The sequence below is a fragment of the Sceloporus undulatus genome, chromosome 5, assembly GCF_019175285.1.
Source record: "Sceloporus undulatus isolate JIND9_A2432 ecotype Alabama chromosome 5, SceUnd_v1.1, whole genome shotgun sequence".
Classification (NCBI taxonomy): domain Eukaryota; kingdom Metazoa; phylum Chordata; class Lepidosauria; order Squamata; family Phrynosomatidae; genus Sceloporus; species Sceloporus undulatus.
The window spans coordinates 67,026,502-67,045,057 of record NC_056526.1 but is presented as its reverse complement, the minus strand read 5'-3'; the positions used below and the strand labels follow the sequence as shown (position 1 = coordinate 67,045,057).

At 40.8% G+C, this 18,556-nt stretch overlaps 2 long non-coding RNA genes across 2 annotated transcripts in view; one reads left to right on the top strand and one right to left on the bottom strand.

Moving 5' to 3' along the window:
• The window catches only part of LOC121930400, a 4,507-nt gene extending 3,473 nt beyond the window's left edge, over nt 1-1,034 (top strand). The window contains exon 3 of the long non-coding RNA XR_006103931.1: nt 990-1,034. This is a non-coding gene — a long non-coding RNA (uncharacterized LOC121930400). The remainder of the gene's footprint in view (nt 1-989) is intronic.
• The window catches only part of LOC121930401, a 60,586-nt gene that overhangs the window by 27,084 nt on the left and 14,946 nt on the right, over nt 1-18,556 (bottom strand). The gene's annotated exons all lie outside the window — the stretch shown is intronic.

Here is an 18,556-nt window from a genome sequence, read left to right as displayed (position 1 = left end):
CCGGAAAAGTGCCAATTCGGGGCCACGGCGTGCGATTGCTGCAGCCCTAATCTAGCACTGAAAGGGGCATCAGGACAATGCTCTATCAGGTGGTCTGTAGAGCCCCTAGTAAAACTCAGAACCAACCCAGTGAAAGCAGTGGAATTTGCCCTGCCCACATTACAGCAAGTCTGCTTTAAGCATGACTGAGTTTGGAGAGTTTGGAATAATGTTTCGTAATTTACTCATTCATGTTGTGTTGTTGTCTTTATTTATATGCCCCCCTCAGCATCACTGGCACTTACATGAGTGATTTACAGTTGTTAATTTGACAGTTCCCTCAGTTTTACATCTAAAAGCACAATACACAAGAAAAAGGGGCAGTAGTGGCTGGGATGATTAAGTCAAGAGTTGCGCTGCTGTTCTCTCTTTCCACAGGCCACCGCAGTGGAGTTGGGAATGGAGGGAAGACCTTTTATCAGTTGCTTTCGTTAGAGCTTTACTTCATGGACATGATGGCATAGACATTGGACAGAAAGATCCACTTTCAGTTTCTTCTCTTCCCCATACACGTTTGGGGAAGCAGGCAAGATCATGCACAAGAAAGAGTAACATGCTTGGCGAAATCATGGTTTGATTAGGCTGATACCAATCCCTAACTAAACTGAGAGCAAGCTGCCACCTCGGTAGCTTGCTGTCTTTTTGAACTAGAACCCTAATATTTAATGTTGCAGCCCTGCTGTCTGGGTATTCTGGGGGCTATAGCCCAAAATAGTAATTGTAAGCACTGTCCCTAACTGAACTTACATACAGGATTTCAAATGACTTTAGGTGGATCCATATAGTACTGATTTTTCAACTGTGCAAGTTTCTAATGCTTATTTATTTAGAATGTGACTGTTTTAATACAAATTGAGTTTATTCTATTAAAACATTTAAAAGCATTCATAAGATTTAAACATTTTAAGATTCATAATTAGAAATCTCTCTTCTTTTTTTCATGACCCTAGGAGACTCATGGATTTGGACCTGCGAAAAATAAGTCTGAGCATGGTGAGTAAATCTTGTGTACTGTATGGAAACATCTGTTGCCACTGGAAATGTGGCAATTTAGAGGGAAAAATAAAAAAAAAAAACTTATTATGCCTCGACCTCTGTGACCTCAAGTAACTGAAAACAAAATGGTAGGTTGTTCCCTATTGAATATCAAACGGTAGCATCTTTTTGGTGGTTGTGGAGGAACCACTACCACGGCCCTCCTATTAAATGTACTACTTATTTTCCCTCTCTAGCAGTGTGTGTGTGTGGTGTGGTCTTTTCAGTATCCTTTCTTGTCTTCTTTGCTAGATCATAGATACCTGTTTCATAAAATGGGAATATGTATTGTATTTTGCTTTTCACAATCACAGTTTTTATTCTTTACCCTTGTCTTATTCAAGCAGTCTTGTTTGAGCTGTCTGTCTTCCACTTTTTAAATTTAGCACATTGTTTAAACACTTGTTTTCATTTGCTAGGTTTGATTTCTATCCAACGGAAGTGAAAGTAGTGACTTCATTAGGAGAGAGGCCACAGTGTCACTGTTACATTGTCAGGGAAAAATTCCCATCAAAAAAGGACTTAGGAATCATATGGAAGAGACCAAACACAACATCTTTGCCTGCCCGATCTACGTGGGACCAGCCACAGTAAGCCCACTTTCTTTGGTGGTTTGGCAGCCAATGCATTATAGTATCGATAAGCGAGACCAGCGGATTTTACATTCTTTGCTATTGCTGTATAATGGCAGATTTCATGTCTTTTCTGCCAACCAGTTGGAGTTTTGCTTTCTGAACCATACCTCCCAGAATCCCCATGAAGCAGGACCAGCTAGACCCCCGTTCGATGAGGATTCTAGGAGATGTCATTTAAAAAGCAATTTTTAAAGCTTCCTCATATAGCCACTTATCTTCAGATTAAAAGAATTGTTCTCCTTGGTGGAAATATGGACGTATTCCCCATCATCGGGCATGGCACTCACCGGGTACCGTCAAAGGGCAACTCATTTTCTTTTACAAAGTATTTTAATTGTCTTTGTTGTGTGAGGTGACCCGAGATCCACTGAAAACGGCTCTGCAGTGTTAGCGGGGTGACATCCACAATACACAATGCAATGAAGTGGCAAGAGAGGTAACTGTTAATCATTCCAACACAGAATAAATCAAGTACACACTGATCTCCTTCTTAGAGGGCATCCTACATTGTTATAGTTGTATCCTGAAAAGCCTAAAATCCAGCTAGGATTTTATGACAAAATGTATGTTTCTATGGAACAAACAGATATAAGGTTTGTGTTGAAGACATTTCCCATATGCTTTCATGCTGCTAGGAAATGTGTGTCCATAATGCAACCATGTTGGACAGCCATCACACAGTTCTTTCCTGTGTGTTACCATTGTATCACCAGGTGTGTGAAATTTGTGGTCGGGAAGATCAGATTCAGTTGGGCGATTTTACCTTTAGGCTTCCATTGAGGCCTCATCCTCAGGATAGAAGGTGGGGATAGGATATGTTACACTTGAGGCACTGACTGATTTGGGCTTCTCTCATCAAAGGTGTTGCCTGACTAGACGTGAGTGAGATCCTGTACTGCAGAGCATAGCTAAAAGTTTACATACCATCTCTCCTGAACCCCTCTCAGACTCACTGTGGATTGCTGCAGCCCTCTCTCCCATGGTCATAGAGTGGGTAGTGAAAAGCAGGGGGATTAGAGACAATATCTCTGTGTCTCCCTATGGGGGCATAGCCAGATGTTCTCCATCCTCCGCTCACTCTCCAATGGCTGGGGGGGGACTATTGCATTCGAATCCTGTTGGGGATTAGTCACTGTTGAGAGAGAGAAAAGAAAATGCTAAACTACGTGCTGTGTGTGGGTTACACTTGCATGTCACTAGCAGGTGTTGATCAATAGGTGCATTTCAGTCTGTGGGTGTATGGAATGTGTTTGTGCATGTTGTGTGTGAGACAAAGCAAGTCCAGGCAAATGTTGCGGACCACATGCCAGTCGTGGGGAGTGACCCTATCCATTGCTGGCATGTGGCCCCCAGCAAGTAGTTTGAAACCAGTTCCGCCCTTGGACAAAATAGATTTCTCACCGCCTGGACCAAAAGAAGCGAGTGCATGTACACCCTCCAACAATGTAGGGTTGTGTCATGAGCATAGCTTGCCAAGTTACTTTTGGGACTATACTTCCTATACTTGCTGGCTGGAGTAGTCTGGGAGTTGCAGTCTAAAAATGTAACTTGTCAGGTTCTGGGTTATGAGGAGGAAACAGTGTAACCCCAGTGCTCCAAAGTATGTAAATAAAAAAGCTTTGACTAACTAGGTATTATGTTTCTCTTCCTCCATCTTAGGTATTATTTTCCTACCTATGAAAATGATACTCTTCTCTGTACCTTTGGATAGTGGGATGAACTGTCATCGGGAAAGCCAAGAGAGGATGTACCTGTCATTAGTGAGGACATTTCTAACATAGAGGCTTGAACAGGCGAGTGTATTAAATCAGCTCTCTGTGAAGAGATGAATAATGAAGGACCTTGATGTTGAATGTATTTTCTTTTCTTAATATGAGACAATTACCTTGCAGCAGTATAAAAATTGATTTTGTAATTTATCAGTGTAATTTGAGTCCATGACTGTATAGACCATTTCGGTGAGAAGAATCAATAAAAATCAGCATTTTACGTGGGGATAACCTGTTTTGTTTCGTTTTTCTTTGCTGCTTTTTAAATGCATGTAAGAGTAAGTCCTATTCACATTCTAGGGTCCAAAACACCCTGCAGAAATAACCGTTTGGGATGCTTTACTGCCTGGCTCAATGCTAGGGATTCTGGGAACTGTAGTTTTTGTGAGACATTTAGCTGCCTCTATAAAGATTGGTTGGCATGATAAACTACAATTCCCAGGATTTCTTAGCACTGAGCCAGGGGTAAAGTGGTCTCAAACTGGATTATTTCTGCAGGTGTTTTGGCCTAAGAGAGCTATGAGGTAGCGAATCCATGGCATGGAAATGTGGCTTCCTAAGCCCTGAAATCTTGCACTTCCCAGGATGGAAACTGTGATGGGAAGGTTTCCTTCTCAGTCTTCCTATTCCAGTCCACCCCATTGATAGTAGTGAGAGGAATCACTACTCCCACTCCAGATCTGGAATAGTTCTTTTGTCCTTGTTGGAAGAGAAAGAGGGCTTTAATTCAATCCCAGTACACGGTTGAAATGCCCCTTTTTTCTTGTCTAGTCAAAAATGCACTGGTAGAAGAGTGTTCACATGACAGTTATCAGAGGCCACCTGACTCAAGTGCATTTTAGGTGCATTTGTTTAGGGCTTAATCCCAGGAAACACAAATTGAGAAACAAGCCATAGTTCTAGGTAGATGAATAGTTTGTTTAGCTTATTAGCAATAGAGTGGGTGTGGTGGTTTTCCATCAGACTACAACTCTGGAGACAAAGATTCAAATCCCCACTCAGCTTGGAAACCCACCAGTGGACTTTGGCAAGTCACACTCTCTCAGCTCAGAGGGAAGCCAAAGGCAACCTTTCTGAACAATCTTGCAAAAAGATCCTATGATAGGATTGCCTGGATCACCATTGTTTGAAACAACTTGAAGGAAAAACAATGTGATAAGAAACATATTATTTTACTGGTACAAGTTCAGGGGAAGATTAACTGACATTTTTAAAGGAAACTGTTCCAGTGGCTAGCACTTTATAGCCATCTTTTGCCGATATAAACAAAAGAACAACCTAGGCCTCCACCTATGTGTGCACCATTGCTTGGAATCAGTTTAAGAAAATGGGTCTTCCGTTTCCATTCAGATAAAATCTGTTGTTTAAAGCAATGTAATATTTATGAGGAAAAAAGAGTGAATTATTATGTGGAGGCTAAACTCAACATAGAATGTTTCTGAAGTCCGTTCGTTGTTGTTACCACAGTGTTTGTGCGCTGCTGATTATGGCGTCTCCCCTTGCTACTTCTTTGGATACAGAAATCATGTTGGCAGGACAATGATCGATAACCCCACTGTGATCCTATTTAGAGCATAAATGTCCAACTGCATAGTGATGTCTTGATTTGGGATAGTGAGAGTGCAGCTCAGAGGGAAGGAGGTGGGATCCTTAGAAAAGGTTGTGTGGGGGAGGAAGAAAACTGTATGAAATACATGGGGTTGTCGTAAGTTGAAGGCATTTGAAGGCAAATACTATACACTGTAGAAGATACTGGAGGAAGAGGCTGAAAAAATGGGAATAAGTGTAATAGGTAATATTGGAACATAGCTGACTTGCTGCAAAGAAAAGATTTTGAGATAACAGAATCATAGGATGGTTGTTGGAAAAGGAGACTGAAAAGAAAGAAAGGGGAAAAAATAGACTTGGATGGAGGAAAGAAGGGGGAAAGAGAACTATCTTAAGGGTTTTGCTGTCACTAAGATGACAAGAAAGCTGCCAGTCCAAACTATTCACTACCTGGCAAATAAAATTGAAAACAAAGTAAATCCTGGCAGACTGAAAGGGACTGAGCTGTGAGAGGTAATGTATGTCACAGCACGTACTGCTGAGCAAGGGAAGAGGAATTTACATATTATTTGAGATGATTAGAGCTCTGCTTGAAGTAGATGGCGCTTTGTTGAAAGAACACAGTTGCAAGTTTGCCTTTGCCTAAGCAATTTCAAATACCAGCCCAAGTGGACTTCCGCCATTTGTAAATTTGCCACCACCTTGGTAACAAAGATTATCATTTTGAAGTGAAAAAAAATATTTGGCTAGATGGAGAGACAATCCTAGCGGAGCAGAGGGAAGATCATTAAAAATAACTGGCCAAGAGCAGAGAAGAAGTTGAGATCGTGGCTAAGGCTAAGAGACAAAGGTTTGCCTAAGGCCTCTTGACTACTTCTTGACTGAGTTAAGATTAAACTGTATTTTATTTATTTCTGATTTATATTTGGCTTTTCTCATAAATGGCACATGAGGTGGTTTATAGTTAATATATGCATTCAATTAATAAAAACCTTGAAGATCTAAAACAAGCCAATAAAAGAAAAAACACAGCATTAATGCCTCTTTCCCAGTAAATGAGGTCAGTTGCCAAAGGTCTGCCTGAATACAAAAGTTGTTGCCTACTAGTAGAAAGAAACGAGACAGCAGTTCAGTCCCTTCATTCTGTCCAGGATTCCTTGTGTTTAATTTTATTTTGAAGGCTAGGAATAGCTCTGCTGGAAATTCTCTTTCATCTCAGTGCAGCCAAACTAGCCTCCCTGTGTAAAAGTGTTCTTTGATCCAGGAGAAGCAACCAAGAAAGCCCTCACTTTACAGACATATCTCAGTCAACAAAGCCTCTGACAAAGTCACACCCTTTTTGTTAAAGTTTTTCTGCTCATTCAGCCTGTCCTCTCTTCCTCCTTGTCTAGCTGGCACACACTGGCATTGGTAGGACTGCTGAAGGACTGGAGATACAAAGACTTTCCGTTGCTGGATTGAAGCAGCATTTCTGCAAAAAAAAAACAGTACAATGAAGGTATTGCTGGGGGGAATTGGGATACTCCTCAGTCGATCCTTACTGTAGTGTCTGTGCTTGACTACAGCCGGCAAGGTGAACAGCAGCTGCCTTCCGATTCCCTTGGGGAACAGCAAAATAGAAGAAAGGGACAGCAGGTAAGGCTGTCTCAGCAGCTTCCACAGCATGTTTAAGATGCATGATCAAACTTTGCATGTAATCATAGAAAAAGTAGAGGCTGGTGGAAATAAATTTTAAATATATTCTCATATATATATTGGAAGTGTTTTCTCAATGGTCTCTAGAAGGCTCAAAATTGTATTTGTTGTACGCATGTTGGCCTTCCTGACCTGTTGTTTCATTTCAACATGTATCGTGTTATTTTTGATGTGTAAACTGTTTACTGAAAAGTGTTGGAATTGCTTCTTTGGTGTCTTTGCCTGCCTACAATGGGCAAAAGGGACAGCAACTGTCTCTCGAATTCCTTCCTGGAATGATGAAGGGAAAAACAGAAAGAAAGGAGGTGGGAATGAATTAGCCCGCCTCATCAGCTCCCCCCCGCCAGCCTGTTACAAAAGCCTAGATCTATAAGTTTGGCCATCAAATGAAATCAAAAGAAAGGTGGAAGATGGTGAAGGTTAAAGAAATAAAAAGTAATCCCTGGAGTATTTGGAAGAAAGTTTCAGCGATCCCTAGAGGTTCAAAATGTTTTGCTTGCTTATGTAATGCTTACCTAACTTGGTTGTTTTCACTTGGCGTACTGCTAAAGTCTGAATAAAAACTGATGACACATATTGAACTGCTTTTCCTTTCTGTGGTATAGGAATTGTCCATAAACTGTTATTTCGCCTCTGGTCCAAGGATCCCAAAGTTGAGACCAGCTTTTATACAGTCCTTCAATAGCCTGAACTCTCATATATATTATATATATATATATCTATATATATTATTATATTGCGAAGGCATACCGATAAAAAGATAAAAGAATACTTGCAGATGTTATACTTTCAATGAGAATGGTGAATTAACTACACTCTTTGGGGGGGGGGATGATCAACCACTGCAAGACCTTTCACATTTTTGACTTCCTATGAAATTTTCATTGTGTAAAAATCACTGTTCTCGTGTAAAAAGTTTCTGTGCAATAGGTTTGTTTTTTGGGATTTTGAAAGAGCGGTCCAGAAATACAAAAATATAAAAATAAAAACTGAAGACATGTGGAAAACACCCATAAACATGTTAGCAGGTAGGAAACTAGAAACTACAGTTGCCTCTCCTAATGCACCGATCTCAGATCCATGGCACTGAATATACACAGAGGGGTGACCTCCACTATTTGCAATGGTGCACCCCCTGGCGTGTGCACCCTTGCCACGCGCACAGAGATGTACTCCATTCACGCCTATGGGGCTTGAATAGCACAAGCCTCCAGTTTCGGGGGGGGGGTGGAGAACAGATCCCCGCAAAAAACAGAGGCCCAACTGTACTCACTTTTCCATATAGAATGAAATAAAAGAAAATTTACATAAGATGCAAAAAGAGAATTCTGCTCTTCACTAAACTGCTTGCTGCCTTTGGCTACAATGGTTCAGAGGTAGGGCACATGCTTTGCTTGCTGTTTATTCCTAAAATTCAACCATTGACTTCTTCTTTAAAAGGATGCAGTAGCAGTGATTTGAAACAACCATGCCTGAACCCCTGACAAGATGCTGCTGACCTTACTGGGAAATCACATTCCCATGTAGGTAGCTTCTTCAGAAAAGTGTCAGGCATGAAGTCTTCCGTTGCCCTTCTTGCCCCCTTTTCTTCTGCAATGAAAACCCTTTATTCTTTAAGGATTATGTTTTTAGTGGGAGAACAGCAAGGGACAGGAGTTGTAGTAGGTTGTTTATGAAGCCTTTATGAGAAACTGACGACACTCTTGAATAGTACCTCTTCAGTGGAGTAAAAAATAGGGAGAAAACAAAAAACACTAATCGGAATTCTTTCTTAAGCATGTGACAATTTACCCAAACAGCCAAGCTTTTCAAGGGAAGATTGCCCCATCTCCACTCGAGTTGCAGTGCGTGCGGCCTGGGTACACCTTCTGGATTCTTTTTGTGTGGGAATTTTATTTGGACCCTCTTATTTTTTTTTAAAAAAACAAGCCTAGATATCCTATTAATTTAATGTCTGATAGCATTCCAGTTGGACCAAAAAACCCTGAAACATTCCCAGTTTTCCTTGTAGCTGTAGTTTTTATGGGGCTTCACATATTATTTCACTGACCTTTGAGTTATCAATTTTGCTACTGTTAATATCATGATATCTCTTTAATACCTATTAGCGCCAACTGGCAGCTAAAATTGTCAAGACAGAAACTCTTAAAACTAATCAGCACTAACAAATTGATTCATGGAATGGCAGGCTGAACGCTTAAAGAAAGAAGCTGTTCTAACATGACAAGATTTGCATTTCCAACTAAGAGAGCTGCCCGTTTAATTCGGGTCGTTTAGTTTTATTAAGGAACGAAAAAACATGAACACATTTTGGGGAAAATGCTTCAAAATTAAGCAGTTGTTGTTTTCCGGAAAAAGGGTTTTAAAAAATACTCTTACAGAAAAGAAGAAGGGGTAGACTTTAGAGGAAAAAACAATATTTGAAAACTCTCCCACCTTTGAAATCTACTTCTTTGTACAACTGCAGATACAAGATTAGTATTTGAACATTATTAACTTGGAATGGGGCAGCTTTGACCATTTCATGTGAGAGGGCGCTGATAGATTAAAAGCTGCAGTTGTGTTGGCTCTTGGTGTGTGATGAACTGAGCAACTACCGAGTTGTGAAAGCTGCACCAAATATATTCTGTTATATTGCCACCATTCAGTTCTATGACAGTCATCACACGATAAAGGAAAACCAAACTGGCCCAGCTAAGACCCATCCTCTGCTGAAACAGAGGCAAAACAGCAGTATCTTTGTGAAATAAATTCAGCAAGTAGGACAGTATCACACCATTCAGTTTTAGAGGTTTGCAAAGTGTGTGGTCGGCCTTCTTTAAAGTCAAGCCATATCATATGGCCATCATATGATGTCTGTGTTGTGTGCCTTAAGTCATTTCTAGTTTATAGCAACCCTAAGGCAACCCTGTACTGGGGGTTTTGTTTACAAGATTTGTTCAGAAGAGGTTTGCCATTGCCTTCCCCTGAGGCTGAGAGCATGTGCCTTGCCCATGATCATCCAGTGGATTTCATGGCCAGTGGGAATTAAACCCTGGTCTCCAGAGTCATGTCCAATACTCAAACCCACTACACCACACTGGTTGTACCACCATATGGACATTATGTCATTTCTGTCTGTGTTGTTGGCCGTTATGTGAGAGCCAATGTGGACAGTGATTTGAGCATTGGACTAACTCTGGAGACCAGGTGACTTTGGCAGTCACACCAGCCTCAGAGGAAGGCAAAGGTTAAACCTCATCTGAACAAAACTTGCCAATAAAATCCCTTGCCTTAGAGTCAGAAACAACTTAAAGGCATACAAGCAGTCAAAAACCTATTCCATGTGGTGGTGGTGCTTCTTTCTTTTTAAAAGTTAATTAGGACATGTATGGAAGGGAAGCAGGTTGGGTCTCCCTGTCTACTGTTGCTTTCTGTTTTTGAAGAAGAGTGTCTTCTATGGCTTTCCATATGGTTGAGCAACCCCCATTTTCAGGCTTCCCTTTGCCATAGACAACCTTCTCACCTAGAACAGATTATTAGCTGCCCAAGGCTGCCATTTTTAAACAGATATTGACAGTGGAAGGGCCAGAGGTAACATACTCTACCTCTTTGTCTCCAAATTAACACTACAAGAACACTTGAATAGGGCCTGTGTATTCCTAATCAATTTGAGTGAGAGCTTCTTGAGTCTATATAAAACATGACATTCCATGAAAAAGGTCATGTCCAGGTTACCGCGTGGGAAATATGATACATTCATTCTTTGGAGGTGCTGAAAAGTATAAATCAGGAATAAAGGTTCCAGCCCAAAACATTTTGATGCCTGAGACAGGGCAGAAAACAGAAAATAATGGCGCGGGTACAGACCTCCCAAATACACATACTTCTGGCGATACTAGGGTTAGGGACCACACGGCCAACTGCATGGTCCCTAACCTAGCATGGCGTGGCAGTATAACAATGGTGGTGTCCCGTGTACACGGCACTGCATTGTGATGTAAGCGCCACACGGCGTCCGCATAGTGCCGTGGCAGTGCTTACGTCATGAGTGCCATTGGTGCACTGTTGTGCCATCTGCCTTGCGGGCAAAAAGAACCCATTTTTTTCTGGGTTCTTTTTACTTCGGGAGAGAAGCCTTGCAGTTTTGGCATCGTGGCTTCCCTTTGGAGGATTAGGCACCGGCAGGTCTGTCCTGCGCCAACGTTCCAACCTTATCTATTCAATAAAACTATTGTGTTCTTACAATATCTATTACTGCATTGTAAAAGCACAGTAATACGTAATTAAATAACTAATGGTTTTGCTGTCTTTGCATGATACCTCAAATCTGCTACCCAAGACAAGTGTCCTACTCTGCTCATAGTTGGACCCTTCTGCAAGGAGGAAATTGCCTTTTTATGTTCTGAGGTTGGCTCCTGGAAAGCCATTTTATTGCATGAAAGGAATTTGAGTCTGTGCAGCCTCAAGTTGAATGTGAGGATCATATATTTTATTTCAGTGGTAATTTCCAGCATATTCACATACTAGGTGCCTTCAAGCATAGATCTCATTTTGGGGAAGATCCAGGTGTCCTTGCAGAGTGCATCTAATCCTATTTTGAGGCATAGATATAAAAAAGTCAAGCAGTTCAGTGGCATAGCAGAGAGAAAGGAAAGTTAAAAATTATCAGTGCATTTCAAGTAGTAATCATTTATACTATTTGGTTTTGTTAAATGTAATTTAAAGTGGGGTCATTACAGCCTTCAGATGCCTGTTTGACTGCCATCCCAACATTCCTCACCATTGGCTATGCTAGATAGAGCTGGGAGCTGCAGTCCAACATAACTAGAGGGCTACACAGTTCCCACTAAAATTTGATGAAAGCTCATTACTGTTTGTTAAACATTTGGTTTTTTATTTTATTTTCTGGATGCTCAGCTCAGTATTTATGAGCTTTAAATTTGGCACTGCTCAACTGAGATGTGGATACTTTGTTCGCAAAAGAAGCAATGTTGGGGTAGACACTTCAATGTGAAATTTGATGTTCATTTTCCCCCTTTTTGCTTAAGTAATAAAAGTATGGGTCTCAGGCATTCATTTAATTGGTAAATCTCATCAAGCAATCTGAATTATTCCACTTGGATCCAGGAGGGGAGGGAGGGAGGGAGGGAGGGAGGGAGGAATTCATTTCTAATGTAAACACAAGGCATCTTTCCTTGTTCGACTATGGAAAGGAAAGACAGGTGAGTGTTTATGGGTAGCCTCCATTGTGGTGTGTAGTTGTTTGAGTGTTGGACTATGACTTTGGAGATCAGGTTCAATTCCCACTTGCGCAATTAAAAACCCACTTGGTGCTCTTTGAACGTCACATTTTTTCTTAGCCTCAGGGATGGCAATGGTAAACTCCCTCTGAAGAAACCTGCCAAGAAAACCCTATAAAGGGTTCATCTTAGGTCATCAAACTTGGAGGCCCCCGCCAACACATTCCATCACATTTAAGTCCATTTTTTTCAAATCTAAAGTGTATGTTGTCTGTGTGTTTCACTTGAACCTGCCTTGTACCTAAGCCTACCGGCTGTGCTCTTGTATGCCCCATTTTTTTATTCGTCTCCGTCAAGACCCCTTTGAGTTCTCGCCTTGGGCTGCCGGTGGCGGGGGGGCGGGGGGGCTTCCATTGTAGTACACAGGTTATCCTCCTTGTTAGTACTGGAACAGAGCTTTATGTTTTCACACTGTAGTTGCAGAGGACGTTAGGGGATGGAAGACAATTTCCATCTCTCATTCTTCAGGAATTTGTCAGGAATGGTCCACTCTTTGTGGGGGGGTGTGTTGTGTTGGACCAAGTGAAATATCTCAGTTTCCACATGAAGCAGGAAGAGTAATAAAATTTCCCCACCCCCTTCAGCGATGGGAAGTATTAAGAGAGAATTGACATTACTAGTTCCCAATTCAGGGTAAGTGAACATGCCACAACAAAGTATAGCAATATTTTCTCGTGCTTAACTGATGGCCAAAAATGCCCTTGTACTGGCTTTGGCAAATGTACAGTCTAGCACCAAAATCACACCCATTGAATGAGTGTTGTTACAAATTTACTCCAACCTCAAAGCCTAGAAAGTCGGGAATTATAAGTTAAGCATGCACCTTAACTTCCAGGCCACATAATCAGGAAAGACATTCTATCATGGGGGAGGCAATTTGTGCCCTCCGGATGTTGCATTCAAATGCCAACCACCCAATCACTATTAGCTGTGAGGGCTACAGCTCAGGGAGATGGGTCCACCCGTTGTCTGTCAGCACCGTGTGTTGCCTGCCTATGTTTATAGCTGCTTATGACATGTTGCTTCCAAATAGTTTATTGTACTTTCTGTTAGTACCATGCATTGTGGGGCTTTAATCCTTTAATCCAGTTTTATCCTAGTGGAACCATGCGTTGTATTTGACAGGCAAGGCAAGCATTTTCATTTGCAAAAGCGAGTCGTGTTTGTTGTGTCTGTTATTTCAAAACCATACAATGTCTACACTTGTTATACTATCTGAAGCTGGATACAGGAAAGTAATATCACTAAGTCTTACTTCTGATAGACATAGGATTGCACTTATTGCAAAAATGTTTTTTTGTGTTACATACCTCACCTTTATGCAGTCAACTCTATTGACGGCCCAGGGTTCTCAAACCACTTCAGCCTGATATGACATAAATCAACAGCAATTAGTTTGGGAGGGGAGGCAACAAGTATCATGATGGCTTCAAGCACAATTTTTCTACTCTAGATGTGTACACAAGGGGAATATAGGGCATTGCAATATGGGGCTTTAAAAAAGAAACTAATTTCAGTGGGATAAGTGATAACCTTTAAATGCAAATGCAAAAGGAAATGAAGATGACACAGATCTAGAGGTGTGAATTCAAACATGGAGATTAGGATGATATGAATAGGAAGGTGTGAAACCAGATCTAGTTATTAGTCATCCCTAATTATAGTTTAAAGATGATCACACAATGGGCAAAGTTCTGACATACAGGTATTGCTGACTAAATTTGAGCAACAGCAGAAGGAGAGGAGAGAAAAAACCAAAAAAAAGAAAGAAAGAGAAATCAACAAGAGGAAAAGACCTGACTGCCAATGGCCTGTTCCTTTATCGTAGCTGACGTTCTGCTGGTGTTACTAAGCTAGCAAGGCTATGTGTGACACTAGTGCAGTTCAATTTTTGCATGGTTCCACAATGCCACAAGGGAAAGCAAGCAAAGTTATCTCTGCTGTTTATCAGCAGCCAGGTCCATACCGATGTTTGTCTAACTCCTGATTTCAGGTTGGTCCTCAAGTGCAGGGTTCTGAGAAGATGCCTGAGGAAGTTGTCGGAAAAAAAGTCATGTTGTGGAGTTCACAACATTTTTCCACACCGTTGCCAGAATTAAATTGGTCACCCTAGAGAACTCATAAGTGTAATTGTAGACTTCTGTGGACTCAATCTTTGATCCATCTAACCCATCTTACTCAAAACTTTTAACCCCTTTACCTCTACAGTGGACGTCATGCCCACCTCCTGACATACCTATGAATAAAAATATATTGTTATTAGTGTGCGTTACTGTCATTTTCCCATTCTGTTATTTATATTTTAACATTTTAAAGGAAATAACATTTATTCAAATTAAAACAGTTTTGTTCAAATAAATTCAACATTTAACTCAATGCATGTGTAAAGCTTACACATGAAAAAATTTGGAAAGGAGGAGGAGGGTTCAGAGCTTCCAGTCTATGCCCCTGTTGACAACTCTCGCACTCCATGCAGGGTCCTACCCATGTTTGAGAACCAAGAGTATCATCTATTCTTATTAGTATGTCCTTTAAAAGGTTTCAGAATAATTCTTCCCCATCCAGTCACAAAATGCCTTTTTAAAATTGCACATAGCAAAAATTCGCCTCTGGACACAATGCAAATATACAGAAGCAGTCTATTTCTTCCAGCAGAGATGGGAAAAGTGGTGGAAGAGTGGAACTGAGATGGAAACAGATGTCCCCCTTAGTTAGTGAAATGAACAATCTACAAGTACAGTCACTGGGAACTCTGTGGCGTCACACTATTCACCATAAGATGTAAAGAGGAAACACTCTTGGGTTTGCAAGATCTTAAATATCAAGCATGAAGCAACTCTGGAAAAAAAAAGCAACTAAGATCAAACAAAGCTTTCCATGGATCATCCATGGAACAGCATCACCCCGTATTCCCTAGTTATTGGATGCATCTATTCCAGGTTCTCCTCCATCATTCTTAGAGTTCTGGCACAGGAAACAGAGGGAGATTTGGGTTTTGGACACATACACTACTCAGTTATAGTATGGCCAGGCTTCATTATTTTCGATGGGAGGCCACCCAAAAAAATTCCACATGGAACTAAGATGCTGCTTGAAACCTGGAAGCTAGGACCCCAAATCAGAGTTGGTAATACTCGACTAGATAGACTAGTGGTCTGACTCAATTGAGCTGCTCTTATATCTCTTTGCACATAAACCACCCCACTTCATCCTGCTTCCTGTCTAACTGCTTGTGTATACTGCAGACAGTGGGAGAAACCAGGCCAGTGCCAGGTCATAACAAGGAGTCAGTGGAGCAGAAGTTTCGTCCAGGCAGTCTAAGGTCCAGACATGAAAAGCAGTCCTGAGTAGGTTTGAAAGGCCATAAGTTTTCCCAGAAAGGAATTCAAGTATACCGTTACTTATGAATACTGGAGCTTCCACAGATCCGACACAACGAAAGGTCAACAAAGTGAGTGTCGGAGCAGATTGTTTAGTAGCAGTGGAATGGGGCCTTCTTCGGAGCTAATTTATCGCCAGTTGTAAATGCGGCCTAGTTGGTCTAAAAAGACCACTAATATCACTAAGAAGTTCAGTGTTTTTCTATTTAACCTGGATTGGGGTACTCCCCTTCAATATGTAAAAGGTTTTGTGATTGTACTAATCCCACAGACATAAAAATAAAGAACTGGTTATATCAAACAATACAAGAATGTAGCTTGAGAGTTACATAGAACTCTTGGTCATCAGGCAAAAACACTAATACTCAGCATTCCGAATAGTTGTTTTGCTTGAAGAAGGATTTGTATTTTGTAAAGCAATACAAAATACAAATCCTTCTTCAAGCAAAACAACTATTCGGAATGCTGAGTATTAGTGTTTCTGCCTGATGACCAAGAGTTCTATGTAACTCTCAAGCTTGCGTCATCTTTCAACTATTTGTTGGATCATATTGTATCTGCCTTGTAATCTATCTCTCTGTCTGTCTGATCATCTCACTGGTTTTACAGGCCATTTCACAAGGCCAGTGTTGTCTCCATGCTGTGATCCCCATGGACATTTTTTAAGCAGAGAATGTCTTCTATGAACTAGAGTATCCATGGATACAGCTGTCGCTTCCTGGTGGAGATTTCTGCAATCACAGCAGAGCATTTCTTTTCAGCCTTGGCAGACACAGGAATAATCTGTAAGAAACAAGTCCACATCCACTGAGAGCTTAGCTCATACGAGACATTCTCTATGTGGATATGTCCTCATGGAGCAACATATGAGAACTAGGTTCACTGTGTGGACTGTCCAGGAGCTATTTTATTACCCTTCTAATGTAAAATATATTTTTAAAAAACAAATAAATCCCCAGAAGATATAGTTCTTTGCCTACCCTGGCCAGATCCCAGTATTTATAGATTAGTTATTTCAGGTCTACCTCTTTTGCTTGCTTTCCTGGGTGCTGCTGCTGCTGCTGCTGCTGCTGTTGTTGTTGCTGCTGTTGTTGTTGCTGCTGCTGTTGCTGCTGTTGTTGTTGCTGTTGCTGCTGTTGCTGCTGTTGTTGCTGTTGCTGTTGCTGCTGTTGCTGTAAAAGCTGAAGATGTAACTGCTCTTGCTGTTTCTTGTAAAACTCTTGGAGTTGTTGCTGAATAAATCATTTTGACTTTAATAAATAAAGGTAAAGTTTCAAGTATTACAAACTTCCTAAACTCTTCTAGATTGGCAGGTGGCAGAGTAGCCATTAGATTGTACCCCAGAGAAAAAGGAAGTTGGGAGAGAGGGTTCTACAAGTAGATTCCAAATATCCTAAAGAAAAGATTGCAGAAAAATCTGTATTCTAAAAAAAAAAACATGATGCAGAGCCCAACTAATGTTGAAAGAGGAGGAGCTCCATCACTTGCATATATTCCTAAAGGACTGAGCAAGGCCAAGAAAAATGTTCTTTTTTTGGGGGGGGGGAATTCTGAAGTGCAAAGAATCATATGGCTGTTCTTCATTTTTATAGCTGTTTGCCATTTTGTCAATGAGCATGAAAATATATACAAGTATTCTTTACAGTCTCATTGTTGGCTATATTCCCCATTTTAGGGCACAAGAAGAAGTATTGATTCTTTTGGGGGAAGTGAAATAAATAAAAAGATTTTTTTTATATAAAAATGTATTTTCCCTTTGATAAGGAAGCTTCTAGGTTCAAACAACTGAACTGCCTTCTATGTATATAATTAAAGGAAACATTAAGCGTTGTGAATTCTGAAGCAACTATTATCTCAAAGTCTATTTAAACTTTTTTTTTGATGTTCTGCAACTCCAAAAGTACTTAAGCATTTACTGTATATACTCAACCTCATTTATACATTGTGGACAAGTTTAGGGGCCAAAATTATGGATTTTGATATAACCTGTGGATCACTTGAGGGTAAAAGGGGCATGTAACAAAGGGTCTAAAAGTTGAAACAAAGGAAAACAATGTCAAAGCATTTACAAAATCCCAGCAGGCATAACTGTTTGTGCTTACCCTAAAGGCTAAGTGGATGAGACAGTAGATTGGGGCCAGAGCTTCCTGGACAGAATATATTCTTGGCTTTCACCAGCTGATATTTACTTTTTAAATAAGAATTAATGTACAACTGACCCATGGATAAGTCGACTCTGTTTTCTGAGGTCACTTTTTGACTAACATTTCTCGATTTATACATGAGTATATACAGTATATATTTAAATACTGAATTTTCCCTGTTTACACTAAACCTGGCATTGCTGTTGTATTACAGTGCAGAGGATTCAAAGTTGCAAAACTAGTAATTTCAGATTTGAAGATTCAGAGATTGGCATTAGATTGACATTGTGTACTTGCATGTGTGTGTATATGTATGTGTCAATTGTGGCTGGCAGCTTCCATGTCAATTGGATGGTTCCAGTACCATGGACAGCTTCTTTGCTATGTGGACTATACCTGCAGTAGATTCCTCACCTGGGAACCACCACCTACTACTGCTATATACTGTACACACACATCAAATACATACAGATATGTGCATGCAGCCCTCTCAGCTTTCACATTTCAAACTGTAGTAGGAAAAAGGAGAATAGTTTTGTAATCTTCAGCACTACACAGAATCGTTAACATCCATGGCTGAAGTTAGGCTATGCCAGGGGTCGGCAACCTCCGGCCCGCCTGGCCCCCCAGAGACTTCAGGTGGTAAAAACCAGCCTTGGGCTACTGTATGAACTACCTGTGTAATACAATAGTCTACGGTTCCTACCAGCCGTTTTTTGTTCCATGGTTTCAGGACTCGGTCAGTCCCACAAATATAGCCCCCCATCCATGGTTCTCTCCATGGCTTCTTACCCATGGTTAATGGTGGTCCAAAAAATTGCAGGTTAATTTCAGACCCACAGTCTTAGCATCCGAATGTTTTGGATGTATCCCCCTGCAATAAGAGGGGGACTATAACCTTACTTTTTTGGCTGGTATTATTTTGCATGGGGTGGGTGGTGGTGCACCACTATCCACATAATCTCACACACCCAATTCTGTTTACTTTGTTCAAATTTTTTTCTTAGGACTGAATCTCTTGAGTTCTGT